The 23,107-nt window shown below is 39.1% G+C and overlaps 1 protein-coding gene across 1 annotated transcript in view; it reads right to left on the reverse strand.

Moving 5' to 3' along the window:
• Positions 1-16,200, reverse strand: part of LOC121955628 (heparan sulfate glucosamine 3-O-sulfotransferase 5) — a 42,383-nt gene extending 26,183 nt beyond the window's left edge. The window contains exon 1 of the mRNA XM_042503664.1: positions 16,133-16,200. The gene's annotated coding sequence lies outside the window, so the exon portion shown is untranslated. The remainder of the gene's footprint in view (positions 1-16,132) is intronic.
• Positions 16,201-23,107: the final 6,907 nt, after the last annotated feature.

Genomic DNA, 23,107 nt, shown 5'->3' on the forward strand with positions numbered 1-23,107 from the left:
GCAAGAACCAAAAAAATGTTGAAAAGCTAGCAAGCTGAAATTCTCACTGAAATTTGGTGGAGACTAAAATAGCTCTAACAGGAATCTGGGGGGACTTCAGGGATTTAGTCCAACGTCTACCGGAGCAAAATGACTGTAGGCAACAAGATATAGTCAAAAAACTTGATACATCTTTAATAAATATTAAGATAAGAATCAAAATAATAGATTTCATGGCTGATCACTTGTCAACTAAACATTCTGTTTATATGTGGTATCTTTTCCCCAGATTTTTTCTGAGTACACATCTGCAAATCATCTTCTAAACCATAAAAATGTTTTAAATTATTAATAACAAAAATGCAAACCTGTATGTCTACATAATTCTCGAGCAGGAAATTAAAACTGACACATTCTGTATTCAACAAAAGCCTGGAACCTGCAGTTACTACATGCTTTAAATACTGATTCTTTATTAATAATGCATCCAAATATAGATGCACCTTTGATTTGCTTTTCTTGGAATGCCACTCAACAAAGAATGAAATATTTATTCATCCTGGTTGTTTGTGCAACTGCCAAGGGAGCCAGACTTATTCACTGTCTGTGCTGTGTCTACCGAACCCTGAAACTGTTTTTCATGTGTTTTTGAAAAATAGTTCTGCCTCGTATAAATCCGCATGCGCGATATATGACAGAGGTGTAAACTCGAGTCAGTGATGTCTTTAGACTCAGTTTTACAAAATCAAAAAAAACTTGAAACTTGATTTGGAATTAAACACCACGAGTTATGACTTCACTTGGCTTTGAGCCTTTTGACTTGGAAATATTTGATAACTTCCCCCAAGCCCATGACTAAAAAGTATGCTTTTCATAATTGAATTAACATTCAATTCAATCCATGCACGTTAACAATTAGTTTCCCACATCCAATTTGTTTAAACTGGTCTGACCTAATTAGCAAGCTAATGGGATGCTATCAGCTAATTGTGGAACTGGTAACAGTACAGAACCGCTTTTTATGATTAAGTTTGGTCACACTCGTTTTAACAAATACAATTTTTAAAAAGCATTCATGACTTTTGTAAATTCAATACATTTTTATACCATTGTTAAAATGGAATTTCATCTGGTGGTTATGACTTGGAGTCAATCAGAGCTTAGTTGCACACTATGACTTGTTCAGGACTCTAAATTTAGAACTTGGGCCTTGACTTGGGACTTGATGTGGGACATGCCTTTCTCGAACTGGGACTTGATTTGGGATTTGCCTGTCTTGAGTTGGGACTTGTCAGTCCTTACTTGAGACTTGGCTTGGGACTAGCCTGTCTTGATTAAGGACTTGACACGGGACTTGCCTTTCTTAATTTGGGATTTGATCTGGGACTTGCCTGTCCTGAATTAAGACTTGACTCAGGACTTGTCTCTTGACTTGCCTGTCTTGATTTGGGACTTGTCAGTCTTCACTTGGGACTTGCCTCTGGTCTTGCCTGTCTTAACTTGGGACTTGCCTCAGGACTTGCCTGTCTTTATTTGGGACTTGACCTAGGATTTGTCAGTTCTAAATTTCTAACTGACCTGGGACTTGCCTGTCTTGACTTGAGACTTGACTCAGGACATGTCAGTCTTAACTTGGGACCTGACTTGATTTGTAACTTGACCTGAGACTTGTCAATTTTAACTTGGGACTAGACCTGGGACTTGCCTTTCTTGAACTGGGACTTGACTAAGGACTTGCCTTTCTTGACTTGGGACTTGACTTGGGACTTGTGTCTCTTGATTTGGGACTTGTCAATTTCAACTTGGGACTTGACCTAGTATATACTATTCTCGATTTGGGACTTGAGTTTAAAGACCAGAGACGTCCATGTGACTCAATGATTGCTCTCATCTCTGGTATATGAGTGTAGTTTTTATTTCTCTGGTCAGTAGGTTGAAAGTAGGGGTTATACGAGCAACAGAAGACCTTAGCATGCAAGAGCTCATTTATCACAAGAGGTAATAAATCAGAGTTTGTGCTCTGATCCCTGGTTAGCCGGGACATGAGGTGTGGGCCCCCACTTAATTAGAGTGTCTTATGAGAAAGCATTTATCTTGGTGACAATAAGAAAGACACCACTGATGATAATGCACCTTTTAAAAAAGACAATAAAAGCTGTGCTGGAGGCGAAAATAGTGTCATCCTTAAAGATCTTAAGGGGTGCACACATGTGCACTGGCTCAAGCTACACACACTCCCACTTTATTTGGTGCAAACACCCTTTGTACTCTTAAAAGCATCCTTGTTGCCCTTAAACAAATACTTCATAAGATTATAATGCAGGGGTTGGAGGGGAATCCATTAAAATGCTCCGGATCCCACACAGCCAGACGTCAGAAGCCTTATTGAAGGCGAGTGAGGTCTGGAGTCACGGAGGAAACAAAGCTCCGCTCCGTTATTAATGGGCTCAGTCTGTCTCGGACACATTTGCCATTTCTGTAATGTCACAGAGCAGTGAAGGAGGACGCAATAAAACACAGAGCCTGGAAGCTCCACTTATTACAATTAATAATTCATATGGCTGCATTAACTAGGCGAAATCCACAATTTCACATGGCAGCCGTGGAGTATGTGTGTGCACGGGGGCACCACTGTCAGAGCTGGGGGGAGACAGAATCGAAAAGCCTTGTTACAAGCCGATGAAGACTGCAGCAAGTACATGAGCCATGAATAATAGATGGGGTATGTTGATGTTGAATGATGACGTCCCCCCTTCTCTGTGTCGTTTTCAACACGGCACTCAGAACATGCTTCAGATACATATAGGCTGTTTTTAATCTCCAAAGTATCACCTCAAATAAACAAGTAGGAGACGATGACAGATGTCCCCCCGCTGCAAAAAATAAGATCATAGCACATCATTCGTCTCTGTGCTGCATACTAAAATCCCATTTTTCTTTCCGCTGCCACTGAAGTGATGGAAAGACTATTTGCTCAGACTGCAGTCTGTGAAGTAGTTCACAAAGCAAACTGAAGCTGTAAGGTTATTTATGTAAATCCCGGTTATTTCTATTTTTAAGGGCGCACAGTAGTGACATCACTGCGAGAGCTTGCTGCTTTCAGCTGCACCTGGTTGGGAGCAGGTGTCAGATGGCGAATCTAAACTTTGGTTTGTCTTTTGAACTTTATTTCCAGGATTTCTCAAACAAAAGCTGGTGTTTAAAGATTATGGGCAAAAATATAAGTGTCACTACATGCGTCACTGATTGCTCATCCTCCATGACTGGATGTGTGTCTCAGTAAACTGAAATTTTTTAATAACAAGACTGTTTCCTACAGGATGAGAGTGTCAGGTGGCATGCGTGGCAGGGCAATGACCCTTTGTATCGTTCTGTGCCCCCTCTCTTTATTCAGTGGTTTTTGTGTGTTTCTGCAAACTTTCAGATTCACTGCACCTGACATTCAACTGCTCCATCTGTATGCTTTTCCATCATTTACAACACAGCGCTTCCCCACTATTGATGAGGTATTACGTCAATCTGTGTTTTTACCGTTATACTGTTGGGGGCCCGGTTACGGATGTTGTGCAATAAAACAACATTTCCGTGTCAAAAACCAACAAATAGGACGATTCCAAAATTTCAGGAAGAGAGGACTACTAACTTGCTGGCTTAATTGCTATTTAGCAACTTTTCAGAAACTTTTTGTCCGTAATGTTGTTGTTGGTTTTTTTTTATATAAAAATGCACAAATTCAGGTGTTGTTGGAAAGAAAAGTTAAAAGCTCGAATAAATATTATTTGTACATGAAATCAGAAGATCTGTTCTTTATTTTGATTAACCCCTTGTTTATAACACAAAATATTCTGAGGGTCTAGAAAGATTAGTAAATATGACTAAAAAAGCTGGCGCTAGCTGGCTTAATAATAAAACTCAAGTGTTAATGAATGAATGGAAAACATATTTCAACAGTGCTCCTACAGTCCAGCTCCAAAAAAGGAAAATTATTTTGTGGTGGCAGATGTTTTAATCATAACCGGCCATAAATAAGTAAATGTGTAAGGAACCCTACAAGAACTGAATTTTTAACCATAGGAAATGAATGTGGACATACAGTACACTGAGCAAGATTACTCCACTTGCTTTGCCCCGGGCCCACAAACAACAGTATTTATCATGAAAAACAAAGTCAACCACCACACACTGAAGAACTTACTGTGACTTTATTCAGAGCGAGCAATGTGTTTTGCCTGCGGAGTATTCACACCTGTGGATACTCAGGGAATTGCAAAGTAGAAGTGATAAGAATTAACTACTGAATGAAAAAAGTAGTTGTGTGTAACTCAGAGCAGCAGAGTTGTGAGTACACCATGACTCTGTTATTGTACAGATGGAATTAAAGCTGTACTACCTAATAATGTATTCATCATTAGGAGGAAGGAGGACATTGTGGGCAAATGGAATCAACAGCAAAAGCAGGAGTGTTGTGCCATTATTTCAGTATTTTATAAAAGCTACAATCAGGGAATGGGGAGGCAAAGTTGTCCGGCAGCAGAGGTAGTTACAGCACTGAATTTATAAACAGGACAGCTGGTGGGACAGGACCATGGATGGGACGGGTGCAGCGTTTTGAAGGCATGTTGTTCATGTGACCCACCAAAGGAGACTTAAACAGCGATAATACCAGTTACCAGAAAACTCAAAGAAAGGGAATAGATAAACAAATTAGAAGATACATTTTTGTTATTGCCATGTTGTGCCATTGCTATTGTTCAGAACACGCTGCCGTACGTCACACTACCCGCAGATGCTGTTGTGTTAAATGTCACACCTGGTTTGCTTCTGGACATTGGCATGCTGTCTAAAATCACACACTAGGTTGACATTATCCTGCCTCGTTTCGTTCTGTGTAAAAACAAAATTAAATAGCAAAGGTGACGTAATAAGGGGACTTATTTGAGGCTTGCTAGCAAAATCTCTGTTAAAAAAGACCTGTATCTACTATAAACCCATTTCAAACTAAATGGAAATAAAACTGGTTCTCTCTGCAGTTGAGGTAAATATAAAGGCCCACACTGCATGAGTGAGTCTGATGATGCAGTTATGTCACGCCAACTACTGAACTCGATGTCAGCGTTAAGTGCTGCAAAGTGACATAAAGCACGGCTGGAAATCTGATTAAAGAGGCCAGTCTGAGACATGCAGCATCTCTAGAAATGTTAAGTTTAATCACATTTCGAAACCACCTACAGTATAAATGTACTTTTAATCTGATTTGCAAAAAAGTGCTTTGAATGTTTCAAAGAAAATCAAATTGTGTCAAGAAAGTTTTAAACAACTGAAATGGGATCATAACATTTTTTTTCACAAAAATAACTTTTAAACAGTTAAAAATTTAATTACTTCTTAGATAAATAACAGTTGTACAGGGTGTATTTTGTGCTCAGCCTCATGCTTTGGGAGTTGTGCTGCTGCCAGTGACATTAGTAGCCCACTATGACAGATTACTGTGAACCAGCGCCTCCTGTCTTACAGCACATGATCCTAGAAATAGACTGAGTCAGAGCAGCATGTGATGCAAGAAGTGCAAAGATATTTTCTCTTTGGCAGTGGGAATGTGTGGAGTCACTCTCAGCATTACGCATCATTAACAAAATGACATTACATCTCGCTGTTGCTGCACACCTGTTGTTTAGGATGAGCCATTTCTCGCTCTCCGTTTTGCGTTTGAATCACATCGTCAGCACAATGCAGGCTGAAATCAGCACGGCCAAAAATTAATGTTGCTGAAAAATGATGGGTGAGGCTCCTAATGTGTCCCATGCCCGGCAGGTGTCTCGGTAATGCAGCAGTTACCCTTGGCGTCGCATACAAACAGCTTGAGGTAAGGTTGATGTCATTCTACTTTCTCCTTCAGGTTATTGTCCTGTGAGCACATCTTAAGTGGTGACAATGCCATAATGCAAAATCACTGAAGTCAAGGGCTTGTGTGAAGGGCAGTGGTTTATGTATCTGTTTTGTTCCCTGTGTAGCCCTGTGCAGGCCGTTTATCAAGTATACAGGGAAGGTGACTGCAGTTACACCGCCGTGTCATTTGGCTGGGATGACCCCGCTGTGTTCCTCTCATGACTTACACATTGCTCCCGTCTTTTAATATCAACTTCAATTATGGCCCAATACCAGCAGCTTGTCTGAGTTGCCCGTCAGCGATATGCAGCAATAAAAAAAGCCACAAAGCCAGAGGCAACGGCCCTGCATATTGCTTTTGTGGTGCTTTCATCACAGTATTTCTGCCTCTTAATTCACAACTTTACACAAGGTGAATTATCTCTTCAATAATACAGATAAATGATTTGAAAGAAATAAAGAGCAATATCAGATTAGCTGACCTTGGTGACAGTGGCGAACAATTTACCCTCTGTATTGACTGAAACTAACCAGTTAAAGTTTGAAAATACCAGACATATGTGTATGGGGTAGTCCATGGGGTTATGACTTAGGTTACAGGGACACAGTTCAATCTTAAGACCAGTTAAGACGGTAGACGGTAGATTTAGTAGTAATTTTTTAAACAAAGTTTAAAAAACGAAATTGTCCAAATTGTCTATAGCTAAGCCCTGCCATCTAACCCCATGAGCCAATCACATTTTGTGCATCTACACAATGCACTCGGACATCTTGTTCGTAGACCATCATAGAAAAGCATCAAACATTTTGCTTTTCCTGCGGTTTTATTTACATTTATGCAGGTATAACTTAAAAAATGGTCAACTGATGCATGGGTTAAATGCAACACTGATACAAGGTATCCTGAGAGGCTAGAGAGTGGAGCGTATTTGACCGTATTCCCTAAACCTCACATAAACAGAGCAAAGTGTCTCCTCTGGATTAAGCTGTGTGGCAGACCACACAGTAAACTCAATTTAAAGAAGATAAAAAAGGATGTTGACATTTGGTAAGGCAAAAAGTGTTGGCAAAATTTTCTGCAAAGTCACGAGTATATATAACGTCGACAACATTGTGTATAAAGTCACTTTGCAGAAAACTTTACTAGTTAATGTTAGTCAACAGTCACTACTGTGATGGCCAACTTCAGCTTTGTAACATTAGCTCATCATGTCATCTGTTCAACTTATGTATTTTTGTTCTTTGACGATTGAACACAAATGTTAGCAAAAAGTTGTAGGACTGCATAGCGACAAAAATACCTTATTTTCACATGACAATGCATAGTACGACTATTGTGTGATTTGAAAGACTTATTACAAACTCTGCACTTTGCTGACATGTGCCATCCTATTGAGATTAAAAATCTCTTTTTCCAAGACAGTCAGCAGTGAAAACCCAAAGTTCCAGACAGAGACACCAAAGGGGACAACAAAATTCACAAGCACTAAAATTTGCATCAAAAGAGAACTATTTGTGAGTCAAAACTTTCTGAGAGGCAGCTGTACAACCAGGAAGGCTAAAGACAAGACACATTTGGGCTTTAAAGTTCTCAGTGGGGTATTTACTGATTATGTCGTAGAACAAAACACGAAAGTCTTCAGCTTGTGTTCACTACAGACTTTATTTCAGGTTTCTAACCAAAAAACCCAATGACTTTGAGGCAAGAGAACCTGCTGAAATGCAAACTCACTTCCAGGTTTACGACTCATTGCTGGATTTCTCCATTAAACGGGTCATTCTAAGGTAACAAAAACATGATTGTTATTGTCAGGTGATTTCAGATGAATGAAAGCAGAGTTATGAATATTACATACACTGGACTTTTAAACTCATTGTTTTTTTTAACAGACTGCAACATTACTGTTTTGGTTCACTAGCACTGCTCTCATCAACCTCATTTTCAGAGGCAATCAAGCAGAAAACTCAAAATATAGCAAACAAGAAAAAAAAGCTGGAATCTTTTTCCCAGTTGCAACAATGAAGAATTTCTCATGTTTATTGTGCCTCTTACTAGTCTCTATCCCTGCACAGTTATCAATAAGGCTGATGTTTATTGTAGTCTTTAAAGCCATTATCAAACTGACGGAAAAAACTTCACAGAAACAAAGGAAATAATTAAACTGATGGCCATAACATTGATCTATAGCAGCACACCATTAAATTCTCTGTCAAGGGATATTGAGGTTATCACTTAAAGTGCCAATTTACGGAAAAACACTTGCAGAAAATCCCACTTTGCAACACTATTATCTGTAGATTGGTGAGTGGTGGTGCTAACACATGTCCGTGGAGAATTTTTCAAGGTAAATACTCTTAAAAAAACACCAACACCCTGCATTGACATCTGCACTGCATCAAGCATTTACATTGGGGGCCAAAGTAGTCAACTGCAGGGAATGGACTCGGCCTCTATGCATTAAGACTAACAAGGCTCGAAAAGACATTACCCTGCAGACTAAAAGCACCTCACAGCTGGCAAAAAGTAGCAAGGAGAAAAAAAAAGGACTTAACCTACATTCTGACAAACTCTGCAAAACAACTCTCCTGCTCTCCAACCTTTAACCAGCCGGCCGTTATACATGGTGAAATACATTTAATTACTGGAGTCCTCTGTTGGGCCTGTTCTCATTGCATTGCGCTGGGAGCTGCTATTGATTTCAGGTTGTCTTCTGCCTCATTAGACCGTGGCAGAGCTCTGCCCTGCAAGCTAAAAAGGAACAGCGTCAATCCATAAATAAGCCGACTACACAATATCTTGCATTGTGCTGGGGTGAAATATCCAGACTGGAGGCGTGGAAAAAGTAAGTGTTCAGGCCTTTATGGTTACTCGGGAACATTTAAGCCGCAACATGACGGCCATCTTTGATGTCCTGGGGTCAGACGGAGCGCCGCGGGTCTACGGTGCGACATTTGCATTGAATTAGGGGTAATTGTATCATTATAGTTATTACCACTTGCTCATTGCCAGTGGCCTTCACAGGAGGCAGAGGTTTGAGTGAGGACAAGCAGGAGTCAGAGTCACAACCCAGATCAAAATGATGATTCCTCGGAGGACGTTCTGCTATTGACGTGCTTTCAACTCTGGCGCTGCTTGGAGAAAGATGCAAGCCTCGCTCACCTCATGGCCAAAATGGCCTGGCTGCTTCTGTACGCTTGATCAGTTCATTAGAATCACTAATACAGCTAAAGGAAATGTAAAGAGGTAAATGACCAGGGAGAGTTTACCTTGCAAACAATGAACAGTTTCACCTCTCTGATTTTAGCCCTTTTTAAAGCAAAACATCAAAATAAACCATCCCTGCACATGATTGGACAAATGCACCGCTTGCTTACTTTAACTGGTCTTTTCCGACCTGTCAAGCTTGCGACATTCAGTGTGACTAATGTGTGAGCATAAACATGCGTTCACACTGATCGCAAAGCAAATTTTAGAGGTGACGTGTTAGCATACAAAGTCAAAGCAAAGATGTGAGTGGATTAGATTTAGAAACAAATTTGATCTTAATAGTGCATAGTGTTATTGGCTATAATGCCCCGTCTGGTTTTCAAGCAGAAGTAGCAGTAAGTGTGCAACATCTTGTTCGATTTGAGGCAACACCACCTTGTCAAAATGTGCGTCCTATGCAAGTAGGGATATATTGTTTACAGTATACTTAATGTAAGTTTACAAACCGAAGTACCCAATTTGAGATGCAGCATTTGTGTCTGAAGAAATTTAAAACTTCTTCCTACGCCGTCTTCAGTCGCTGTGCAGAGTTGCCTGAGTAAGACTGAACTAAATCCCTGTGATCTTGAAAGAAAATGAGGAAAATTGATGGCTAGGCCTCCATTGCCTGCACTGTATGATGGATGACAGCGGAAGGAGGGGTGGCGGGTGATTTCTATGGCAGATCTGAACATTTGAATTCCAGCCCCTTCAGAAGCAGGCTATATTTGTGCTGACAGGTGATAATTTAAACACAGTGGAACAGCTGGTTCCAGCGCTGAGCCGTACATTTGAGCAGTTGTGTGTCTACGGGTGTGTACATGTGCATTATCTTGAGCCTGTAGACACGCGGCCGTACGACGAAGCTTGTCATATTTCCTTTCAATCAGTTCCATCCGCTCTAAACGTTTGACTTCATGCATATGCAGGCGAGTCAGCCTCTGAAGCCAGGAGCCAGTTAAGGGTTTTCAGAGAGCTCTCCAGCTGTCTCATCCCCAGCAGGCTGCACGCGCACACACACACACACACGCACACACACATCTCCACAGCTCCAGAGATATTTTTCCTCCTTTCCATACAAATGTCTCACTTCCTCTATAAACCTGCAAAACTTTCTGTGACTTCAAATTTAGATGTTTTTTTTTTTTTTTTTTTGCAGTCCTTCTGACAGAAACTAAATTGATAACACTTAATCATGTCTTGAAGCTGTTGCTGTTATTAAAGTCACACTATGAAATCATTATGCAGTATATTTCCTGGATGTTTGTTTACTAATGTAGTTATCTGGTCAATTAGCGTGACTTCTCGGTTCCAACTGACTGTACTGTCATTCTGTTGGTGGAATAACTGTGTGGGCAGACACAAGTATCATATCACTTGACTTCCAGCAGCTAAATGTAGAGTCAGCTTGGGGACTGACACTGTTAGCCATTGCTCTTCAAGGTGCACAACATTTTTATCCCCTGTCCCATTTCTCACATATTGAGACGATGTCCCGCATGTTGATTGGCTCTAGTTTTAAAAAAAAAAAAAACACTGCAGGCCAGACGTTTTTCTAAAATCTGGCTTTTGTCCAATGGCTTTGAAGACGGCAGAGAAGACTGTCATCACAGGGCTGTGTTTGTTGTCAATCAAACTGCGCACACGTGGGTCAAATGCAGGTTAAACTGTCACCGTCTCTACTATGCTACACCCAGTGGGGAAAATTGCGAGTCACCACAAAGTCATGAAGCTATGCAGATTTATAAGCAGAATATGATGGAAACTACCTCAAAGGAAAGGGAATGCAGCTACCATAAAGCCTGGAAAAGAAGCTTAATTATAACTGGGTACAACAAAGGAGTGTTTTTTTTTTTTTAGTTCGATAGATATATCAAAATTTGAGACTACATCTCAGCATTGCCATTTCCCATATAAATATAGGCTTGTCTATGCCAAATTTGGTTTGTTGGAATCTGGTCATGTTATTGCTAGTCTGTAGACTAGCTGTGGTTTGAGAACTCTGTATGTTATTCCATACAATTTTTACTTTGTGCAGTGATTCTAATTACTGGGAAGTACAGAGAGCTGAAGTTACAGTACTTATTGTTGTGAATTTGTTGCCATCCATAAAAGAGAGAGCGCTACTGCTAGCGAGACCACCCCACCTTAATATGGGACAAACATAACAATGACTTTGAGGAAGTTATCAATGACAAAGCTACTGTTCAAAAAACATGAATAAAAAATAAAGCTAATCTGGAATTTGTGTTAACTTACGCTCATAAAGTGGAAGCTACTCAACCAACTTTCCCAGTGGAAGCTACATAGCCTAGGGCAGTCCCTAAAAATTTGATATTTCATCCATGCACTATACCTTACATCCTGTGTCACACAGAGTTTAGTGTGTCCGCTGTGTGTTCTAATTGGCTGACATTGGGTCATCTCATTAGGTCTTTGATAAGATAGGAAAAAACCTAACCTTAAAAGTTGTAGGTCTATATTAACCTAATCTTTGACCCAAGATTAAACCCCCAGAAGGCCTCACACCGGACTGTAACTTCAAACAAATATGATTTTTTATGTTTTTGATCACTGATTCACAAAGATACTCTTGCTCCTTGTACTGCGGGCAGAGCTACAACCGAAATTAGACTTCCCTGCAGATTTTTAAGTCTTACCTGATTGCTGATAAATTTTCAAATTGACCATCATATCATAAAAGTGAAAAATATGCACAACTAAATAGTGCAGAAATCAGACGTTATTGGAAAAAATGAACAGTATATTCTGTGTATAATTCAGTCTAATTTAGCTGATTTATTCTACAGTTTTACAAAGATGCAAACAACAAAGCATGGAGTCCAGTTAAACTAGATTACTAGCCTCTACTTTCCAAGTATAACACAGACTTAAAAAAAAAATAGGATTTCCTGAATGTTTAATGTTGTAAAGGGACAGACGTCTTAATAATGCCTACAAAATACACTCTAAATCCAAATTATTGTTTGTATCTCCCTTGACAAAAAGTGAAGAGAATTCAAATTTCATTTTAACTCCAAGCAAGTAAATGTAAAGAGGGTGTACTCAGAAGAACATAAAATAACACAAATATGGAAGAAACTAATGATCATATACATGGTGGGTAATAATGTAGAATCCAAAGTACAGAAATGGTAGAAAATACCAAATTCCCGTCCTCTATTTTTTTCAGAAGAACCTAAAAACTCTTTTGAGATTGTTGTCTTTTACTTTTTGTATCACACTGTATTTTGAACTGATATCTCTGTTACATGGCTTATATTATTCTTCGTCAAATAAATGCAGTTGTAACACTGAAATGGCCCTTTTAAGATCTAGAGTTTTTCGAATGCCCATCATGAATACAATTCTTCACAAACAATTGCCCACAACATCAATATCATCAATAAAGAGTAGTCAGCTGAAAGACGACGGATGTAGAATCGGCTGAAAGAACCTTTCAATAGTACAGGGTCAACAAAGTTTTAACAGCAGAGTTAGGCAGCGCCCTCTGTTTGATTTATGCTTTTTGGTGTATATTTGCGTTGTTTACACATGCCAGCAGTCTTAATTTGGTGATATTTCAGAGCGGAATTGTCACTTCATTTCAGAATAAGCCTATAAAGCAGCGAAGGTGCTGACACATGAGAAGAGATATGAGAGGTGGGATTAATCATGTGCCACTGTTCGTGTATAAGGAGGAACGTAGCTCGGCTAAGCTGGAGGGGAAGAGGCAGCGAGAGGGAGGGAGAGCGCAGCGACATGGGCACATTGATGGATGAGTGCGGTGTGGATTTACTGCTCTCCCTGCCTACGCTCAATTCCACCCCCATCCAGCTGAGGTTGGTACTAAACTAACAGCACGTGCCAGGCGAGGCAGCGGCACGTCTCATCAGCCGGCTAAGCAGGGCAGGTAAACAGGGCAAAGTCAAAAGCCAAGGTCAGCTCGAGGAGTACAGTCACCTACTGCATACCAGCCAGAGACAAAAGCAGACCAATTCATTAGTCTGAGCTGTTCAGAATGATGTGGCTTTTTGGACTGTTCATGAACATATCACGAAAATATAACACTTTAAAACTTGTTCTACCCAATTTGTACATTTGTACTGGTAAACCTTTATGGAAATACTTGACTGTTCATTCATGACAATGGACACAGCAGTTGACATAACATTTTAGTCAACATGGGAATTCTAAAAGTGTTTATGATAATGACTCAACTTCCATGACTTCTCAGCAACCTTTAAGATCTGGAGAATACTGTGTGATATGGTTGAAAGAAGAGATGCACAATGACATTCGCACGTCATCAGTATCGGCAGATATTGGTTTTAAGATGAAACATCAAAATCGACCAACGTGTTTATTTCTGTCAATATTGTTGCTATTCAGTGACAAATAAGCAAACTTCATCTGTTGATGAGGACTGTGTGTTATGGATAAAACCACTGAAAAAGCCAGTATAAGCATTCTGAATGGAAGGAGTCGAAAATACATGATCATACCGATAACTTGACGACTGTAAACTGGCTTGCTTCTGATTGTCTTAAACCAGTGTGTTTCGTGTCCAATTGGACTTTGTTGCAATGTTGCTGTGTTCCCAGATCCCAGCATTTACCTAAACAATTTCAATGTTTTCATAACCAGTAGAAGTAATACAAAAATATAATCCAAATTAATAAACTGGAACTATCCTTTAAACCCTGACGAGGGTTACAAATATAGCTGTGGTTCTATGATTAGAAGATACCTATCACCACAGTCACTCCCACCTGAGCGGCAAAAACACAGCCAGCATCTGGCAGCCTGCAGCCACATGGAAAGTAAACATGAAAACAGAAGTGGTAAAGAGCTGCTGTGCAATCAGCTGCAAAACAGATTCAGCGAGAAGTCAGGCAGAAGTATTTTTACAGAGTGCTGAAGATTAAGGTAAAGAACCAGTATGAAGTTGTTCCTGCAAACTTTGAGCAGACTGAAAAAAATCCTGCACTAAAATAAGACCAGGAATTTATATCCTGTATAATTTATAGAATTTGCTCCAGTGTTCATCAGGGGCACCTTTTTACACATGAAGTTCAATTCACTCATCACGAGGAATAATACTTATTCCGCAGATACTGTGGTGTAATGTCTTCTGTGACTCAGGGGGAGCTGTCTGTAGTCTGAAAAATAGGGTTTTCTTGGCTTGGTTCTGAAACTCCAAATTTATAACAGAGTCTGTGTCGGAAAGAGCAATAGTACATCACTGGAAATGATAGTATTTTGACACTGAAACTGTGACTTAGCAATCATTGAGAAAGTGTGCATTGTCTGAATAAATTACTTCTCAGACATGCTGATTAATTATATGTGACCCCTTCAGTTAAATGGTTGGTAAAAGATAGGCAGATACATTCACTCACAGTTCTCTCGAGGTCTTCTTAAGATATTGCATTTGCTATAATGAGAATGGTCATGGTGACCTTGCCCTTTCACTACCAAAATCTAATCTGTTCATCTTTGAATTAGAGTGGATGTTTGTGCCAAATTTAATAAATATTCCAGCAAGGCATTCTTGAGATATTGTGTTCACAAAAATGGGACAGAGGAGGTCACAATGACCTTGACCCTTGACCTATGACCACCAAAATCTAATGAATTTATCGAATAGTCCAAATGGACATTCGTGCCACATTTTGAGAAAGTCCCTCAAGGCAGTCTTGAGATAGTGGAAAAATACTTGGACTAGTATTATTATTATTTCCTTAAAAGAGGTTATGAATTCAGTCCAACTGTAAGAAAAGGATACTTCTGTAGAACGTGCTTTTGTAAAAAAAACAAACAGACTAAAAAACACAATGTTTTCCAGTTTTTAAACTCTCAAATATGATCCACAGGATCTGCAAGTTACTCCCTTTTCGATCACCCAGTTAATTGCTGAATGGTTCAATTGTTTACACAACAAATGCCAGAAAATATTGAAAAATGCAGATCACAGTTTCCTAGAGCACAGTGTGACTTCTTCAGATTGCCTGCTCTGTCCATCCAGCTGTCAATAATTCAAATTTAATCAGTTTGGTGCTAAAACAGAAAAACAGCAAATCCTCAGACTTTGTTTTTGTTTTGAAATGCAGAGATGTTGAAATGCATCCAGAAGACTGTTTAACTAAATCTTTCTTAGCGTCAAGCCTATGCATATGAAAATGAATGTCCCTCTCCACTTAAAAAATGTGTTTTATTCTGTTTATGTCACCTAAAATGTCTGACATCCATTAGACTGACTATCTGTGTAAAGTTGCCATTAGAGAGGTGTTTTTACAGTTCCCTACTAGGGTTTAATTGATATTGTTTTTTCAGGGCTGATACAGATTGTTAGTAGTTAATGAGACCTGGAACTGATATGCAATTACAATAAAAATGAAAATCTTTCTGTCAATATTTAGAATTTGGGATATAACTCCAACACAAAACTTAATTTAAATTCCTTTTGCAAATGTTGCATCAAAACTGAAATGTTCAACATCATACGTACATTCAGTCATACAGAAAGGTCCCTGCAACTTTTTTTTTTATAAAGTCAAGTGAAAATTTAAATAAAAATTAATATATAAAAATAGCTCCCTTAGGTTTTACAAAGTAGAAGTTCCTGCCATGCTGGCACTTTTTAATTAATTTTATCTGTGATCAATAAGATAAAACTGCGATACAGGTAATTGGCAAAATGCCAAACGTTGGCCCCAATAATCAGCCAGTTTCTCAGTATTATAGAAAGAGTAGATCTGCTTCCAGCCCAGTCCTTTACAATTTCCTTTTTATGTGGGAAAAACCACGTCAAAAAAAAATATTGTGTCATATCAAAGCATTTTTACATACTTTAAAATGTTGGGTAGATTTATTTTTTTTTAATTCTAATTGCATTTACCTTTGCAAGATATTGTTTTTTTTTTACTTCTCTCTCATAGCGGTGAAAATGATTTTGTTTAGCTGTTCAGAAGGAGTGAAGGGTGTCTTATCATGTGAATAAGAGATGTCAGTACATACCCTCTATTCCTCATGACTGCCAGAGGTGATGATTTGCACCTGGATACTTCTTCAAGCACACATGCAGATCCAGTATCTGTAACACAGAAAGTAATATTCAGACTAAAGCAAAAAGAGAATCACTATTTTAAAAAATCCATTCTACAAAGGAAAAAAAGAACTTTGGTGAGGAGTTCATGGAGCAGAAACTTAAATGAAAAATGTCCTGCCTCCACCCATTTTGAATTACAAACCATCACACCATGGAAATGTCTGAACAAACCCACTGACTGATTTTCAGCTCGCAGCCCGGGGAAAGGCTCATCCAGTTTCTAGTTTGCATGACAAATGGGATGCAGCGCTTGGCATCCAGTCGGGAGACTGCGTGCTCGGTTAAAATATACCCACAGATGAGAATAAAACACATCTGATCGGTGTAAAATTGTGCCTCTCCTCAGTTAATTAAAGCCAGCCCACTGAGTGTGTGGATGCTCTGGAAAGAGACGAGTTTTATATTTGGAAAGTCAGAAAGTGGTTATGTAAACAGTGACCGCTGCTGTGCAAAAACTTCAGATGAAAAACCCTGTTCTCACATTAACTGTCTCACAGAGCAAGTGCATGGGCTTTCCTCCAGGTGTGGGTAATGGTTATATATGCTCCTGTGTTTTTAGGAAAATGTGCAGAGAGCTGATTGTAACTGCAGTGCTGGGATGAGCAAAGCACAACCACTGCAAAGGTTGGGAGGTGAATTCCCATCGGGTTGAATTATGCTAAAAATGGGCACCCTAATGGTACTGCAAAGTCTGTGCATTTTGGAGCATAGAATACACCCAAAGACACATGCTGCAGAAGCAGAAACAGCTTATAGGAATTAGAGTCTGGCTGGTATGTGGGTGGGCCAATATTATTGCCATTGTTCCCACAGCCCCAAATTCCGAAGCCCTATTTGTTGGAAAAATGCCCCATTGGACCAAACAGCCTGTTATCCCAATAACAAACAGCCCGTTATCCCAAAAACAAACGCCCATTATTCTGAAGTCCTGTTTCTCCAAAAATAAACACACCCTGCAGTTAGTTTTAGTTTTCCAGTGGCGTTTGAGCACACGAGCATTTTTCAATGACCACTTCCTGCTTTTCCTTCAGTTTTTGTACCACCAAGCGTGGTACAAAAACTACACATTCAACAACATAGTTGAGAATTGTAAAGTTTTATCATATCCGCTACAAAATAATGTGCATACATAAACATAAGCTACAATGCAAACACTTTTCTAGCAACTAGGTTGTCTAACTGCAGGTTGTGTGTATTTTTAGAGAAACAGGATTTCCGAGCAATGGGTGTTACTCTGTCTAACATGCACACAGGCCCAGACCCAGAAGTTAAAAGAAAAAGTACTGTTTGTGATATTTCTACAAAGACCTTTGTTGTTCTTCCTTTTGATATGAAAAACGTATTTGTGTTAGAGCTTTGGCCAAATAAACATGTTTTGTGAGGTCACAGTAAACTTTGACCACCAAATTCTAATCAGTTCATTCTTGAGTCCAATTACACATTTGAAATTCCCATAAAGACTTATTAAAATATTGCATTTAACAGAATGAGACAGGTACAAGGTCATGGTGACCTTGACTATTCACCATCAAAATCTAATCAGTTCATCCTGGAATCTGAGTGTTTGTGCCAAATTTGAAAAAATTCCCTCAAGGTTTTCTTAAGATGTTGCATTTATGAAAATGGGACATGTGAGGTCACAATGAACTTGACCTTTGACCTATGGCAAATACTATTTTAGGTATTATTTTTGTACAATTCAAGTTGACATAAGAAAATAGGGAAAAAAAAAACAAAAAAAATTTAAAATGAAATTGAATTTGCTCTGAGGGGCTCGTGGTATTGTGGTTAGCACTGACGCCTCACAGCAAGAGGGTCCTCGGTCAAATCCAGTTTAGGGCGAAGTTCGGACCTTGGGGGGGGGGGGGGGCTTCTGTGCGGAGTTTGCATGTTCTCCCCGTGTCTGTGTGGGTTCTCTTCGGGGTCTCCGGCTTCCTCCCACAGTCCAAAGACATGCAGCTCAGGTTTATTGGTGACTCTAGCTTGCCATAGGTGTGACTGTGAGTGTGACTGGTTGTCTGTCTATATGTGTCGGCCTGCGATAGTCTGGCGACCTGTCCAGGGTGTACCCCGCCTCTCGCCCAATGACAGTTGGGATAGGCTCCAGCCCCCCCGCGACCCTTACGAGAACAAGAGGTTACGGACAATGAATGAATGAATGAATGAATTTGCTCCTGATAATTACTTTCTTTGACAAAAATGCGATTTTCTCAGCCTTTTGTTTGAAATGTTGGTTTTTGATGAAATGCACAAATTCAGGGGTTGATAAAAAAAGGAACAGAAGTAGCTAGAATTAAATGTTTTCTTGTGTATGAAATCTGTTCTTTATCTCAGTGTATTCATTGTTTATATATTCAAAACACAAAATATTCTGGAGGTCTTGAAAGATTAGTAAATATGACCAAAAATGCTGGCGCTGGCTGGCAACTTAAGAAAAATACCCTGGCGGGGAAAGAGCAGCATTATCGAATTATATATCGTGATAAATATTGATATCGATCAAAATGGGGAGAATTATTATGACAAGATTTTTTGCCATATCGCCCAGCCCTACTCTGATACGTCTTTTGCAATTGAGAAGAAGAATATCACAAGAATCTATGCCTTCTAGGTCCACTTGAGGACTAAGGCAATAATGCTGCCTCTAAGGGGAAAAAAATGAAATTACTGACAAAATAAATAATCTACAGGCCACTTCCTTTTGATTTTCTGCTTCAAATCAGGCTATAAGTTATCCAATGCGGGGTAATTTAGTGCGGCAATATCCAGTTATGAGAATATTATAACATCAACGTTGAAGTCAAAGCACGTAGCAATCAATAAGAATTATATTGTGCTTCAGTTCATTTCCTCCCGTCTCTAAAGGGAGCCAGGAGGTAGAGCTTTATTGTGATTACAGCGCTGGAGGCGAACCTAAGGAGGTCAGGGGCTTCGGGGTCAAATCCCACCGGCTCAAGCACCCAGGAGGACCACAGAGCACTTTAATCACGTAAAAGAGTGACTGCATTAGGAGGAAATCCAGTAAATCACATGATAGGGTCATACATGAGGCAGTGAACCTGTGCCGTGGTATCACTGCGGCAGTGGGCAGAATACCGCTCCTGTAGGACAACAGACGCTGCCAATCATGACCATGCACACACACGGTGGTGAAGGGAATGTGTTTGCCAAGCCTTGCAGAACAAATATTCATTTACTTTATGCAAATATGCACAAGAGTAAATTCATTTTAATTATTAAAATGAGACAGCTCTGTGTGCAACAGATTGTTCTGCGGGTGGATCGGCAGCGTCTTACACCTCCTCTCTAATTATTAACAGCAACATTGTACTTGTACTCGGTGAAACAGAACAGAAGTGGGGGAGAGCAGGATTCCCTGTGGTTGGCACACAATGTGAGTCAAAAAGGAGATAACACAGTTTTTTACTCTCTCTGATGCTGGGCTGATTTGTGGCTCTCTCTTGCTTTCTCCTGTCTGTCTCTCTTTTCCCCTCACGCCGTCTGTCTCTATCTTAAGCTCCCCAAAGTGCACAGATGAGCTTAAACTTTTTACAGCTTGGGTTTTATTTTCCTAGTTCTGTCCATCAATTCTATTAGTCATAATATCATCGTACACACTTAGTTAATTCCAGAGTTATGAGAAGACATCACTAAGACAAGTTCTTTACAAACTAGGGGTTGACTGATATTGTGTTTTCAGGGCCGATACTGACATTGATTATTAGTAGTTAAAGAGACCAATAACCGATATTTGTAAACAATACACTTTTTAAATAAAAATGAAAATCTTTCCGACAATATTTAGAATTAGTAATATAACAAATAACACAAAACTGCCATGCAAAGTAATAATAAGTTATAAATCTGCAGCCTGCCCGACTGCTTGGATTCTTTGCCACATTTCCTCTCGATACAGTCAGCCTTTCATGTGATTAAAAGGCTGCAATTTTGCCGTGTTCAAAGAAAGATCAATCAAGAAAATAAAACCAGAAGTCAGTATTTGCTCAGATTCCTGACTATTTATTATGACAAGGGTCACCAATAAGCCGCTTCAGGTTCAGGCTGCTGGTATTGTGCCTGCTGGCTCACTGTCACACCGGGACACTTGAATCAATGCCATTGTTGATATTATAGTGATCTCCCTGCTTTGACGAGTAAGAATATCTCCTGAGAATAAAAAGTCTGAAAGGGTGTTATATGCTAACGTTAACAATGAAGAAACGCATACTATGTCATTTAAATGAATTGTCGCAGATCTCAGAAATGTGTAAACTATTGTTACAACAAGTATAAATGTCAGCCAAAATCATAAACATAAAACAAGTTGCAATAAACTCCTTTCTGGGACTCTAAACTTGTCCTCTTTAACTTTTAGTCTCAGTGGCCAGGTGTGTTCCTTTGGATTTTGCCCAAACTGAACTTTCACTGACGCCAAAACATCATGGATGAAAAGGGGAGTAGGGGAGAAAGACAGAGGGTGAGAAAGAGAGAGAGAAGTTTTATCACTAAATGATGAATGAATGCTCAATACGTTGAGAGACGACTCCTCGTAAAACAACATGCTTACTTTAACAATATAATAATAAAATTCCCATGCCTTATATTATTATGAGAAGCATTACCAAGATTAATCTAACAAACATGTTGTCCTGCTGCACAAAGGCACTTCATTTAGAGGATTCATTTAATAGAAGCTATTGTTTGATGTGCTGATAAGAATCTTTCTTTATAAAAAAAATGTCTCCCTCTGGTAAAAATATAAAAGTTTTATTACGTGTAATCATATTAAGTGTTGAAGAAACTATCCAGAAAATGTGGTTTACACAACTTCCTACAGCCTCGCATAAAAAGAAGTGAACCTTCCAGATTAATTACCACTCTTTGGAGTTTTAGCAGGTTAACTCTTTAAAATCTGGAGGGACATCACTATTCTTGTGCTTCTTTCAGATGCCTTTTTCAAAGATTTAAACCTTTGAACCCTAAGTAGATTGGTGCAATTTCTTTCTTTCTTTCTAAAAATATTGGTAGTAAGACACTGAGCAACTTGATAATAAATGCAAGAATTTAGCAGATTTAGAAAACTGTTTGTAAAAGGCTGGTGAAAATGTCAAGTGAAAATAAAGGAAAAAAGCTATGGAAAAATATCTAGGGAAAAAAGAACAAACGCTAAGGAAAAGCTACAATTATAATTATCATAATTACACATTTTAAATTGTGTTACAGAATGATCAGAATTTTTGAGCGTTTTTCCTAGGTCATTTCCTTGTTTGCTTGTTTTTTATTTCTTTTTTTTAATTTCAGGTAGTTTGCTTATAATTTTTAGTGAACTTACACTTTTTTGAGTTGTTTCTTCTTTAATTCCTCATCGCCTCCCCATGTTTTTTAAAGAAAGCAAGCCTTTTTGCTCAAGAATTTAGCAGATTTAGCAGAAGAAAATTATTTGCAAAAAGCTAGAGAAAGTGTATACGGAATAAAAGAAAAAAGTTTGGGAAAAAATGTCTAGGGAAAAAAAGAAAATAGCTCAGGAGAAACAATATTCCTAGTTATCACAATAAAATAATATTAAAATTGTGCTACAGAATTATTATAATCTTTCTGGGTTTTTAAGGTCATTTCCTTGTTGTTTTTTATTTCTGTTTTTTAAAGTAATTTTCAGATAATCATTTATACTTTTTAAAAAGTCTTACGAATTTTTGAGTCATTTCCTCTTTTGCTTAAGTTGCAAAGGGTTAGATGGAACATGTTTGTCATGGTTTTCAAAAAGAAATGCTTGCAAATTCTCAAACTAGCCTTTCTGCCTTTTTTTCCAATTGGATTTCTTACATTTTACTTGCTGATAGAGCGTCCCCAAAGCATTTCCCAACAGTAAGTACCTCTGGAACCAACGCACATCTTGTGCTGATAATTGGCAGAAAGTGTCCAAGCAGAGCTCAGTTTTCTGTTAGGTAGTTTATCAAGGCACAGATAATTAGTCTGGAAATAGAAGTATCCTTTGGCAAGACATAAACCCCAGAACTACTTCATAGGAGTACCTAAAAATGACTACACTGTGGACGTAGGATGAATATACTTAAGCCTAGCAGAGCCAGGTATCATAGTTTTAGCCCGTTTCAAAGCGTAATCATGTCAAATGACATGACATGGCATCATAATACATATATTTAAGACATCAGTTTGGTTCAAACAAAGTGCAAGCATTTTTGTTTACAGGATACCTTCACCAGTGTCCAAAAACAATAATCCGACGAGCACGTCCACCTCACGGAACGCATAAAAAAAAATCCACAGCGTTTACAACATATTGGGCTGCATGGGTGCTCACTGTTAAAACTTAAACCTACACCGTCTTCACAAACAGAGCAACATTTATTTATTACAAACTTTATTTATTAATCATTGTATTAAGTTCACTTTGTAGCGCATGCTTTCTCTCATAACTCTGTCTTGTACCTTCAGCCAGGTTTCTACAATGAGGGAAAATTAGGAATTGGGGTGGAATTTTCTGTTTAGAATCCCGAAGATCAAGCAGGCTAATTGACATCTGTCTGTCCGTGCCTCCATCCTGTTTCAGCACTACGGACAGCACCGCACCAACACTCAAGTGTCAATCATCAACACAGACACAGCAGAGTTCAACAATAAAAAGTCCTCCCTACTTTCATGCATTTTTTGTCCAGCCCATAAAACATCCACAGAGCCCTCTGCCTCCTGTCCCCTGCTTGTTTCTTCGCTCCCTGTGTCTCACACAGTTCTATGTCCTTTTGCAATCACCACACTGGGGTGTCCACACTGCTGATCCGCTGAAATTACTTTGGCCTGCTTTGGGTGCAACTGGTTGGCTAGTTTGAGGAAATTCAACAAACTTCATTGTCTTTTTGTCATTT

This window comes from Plectropomus leopardus, chromosome 16 (genome assembly GCF_008729295.1).
Source record: "Plectropomus leopardus isolate mb chromosome 16, YSFRI_Pleo_2.0, whole genome shotgun sequence".
Lineage (NCBI taxonomy): Eukaryota > Metazoa > Chordata > Actinopteri > Perciformes > Serranidae > Plectropomus > Plectropomus leopardus.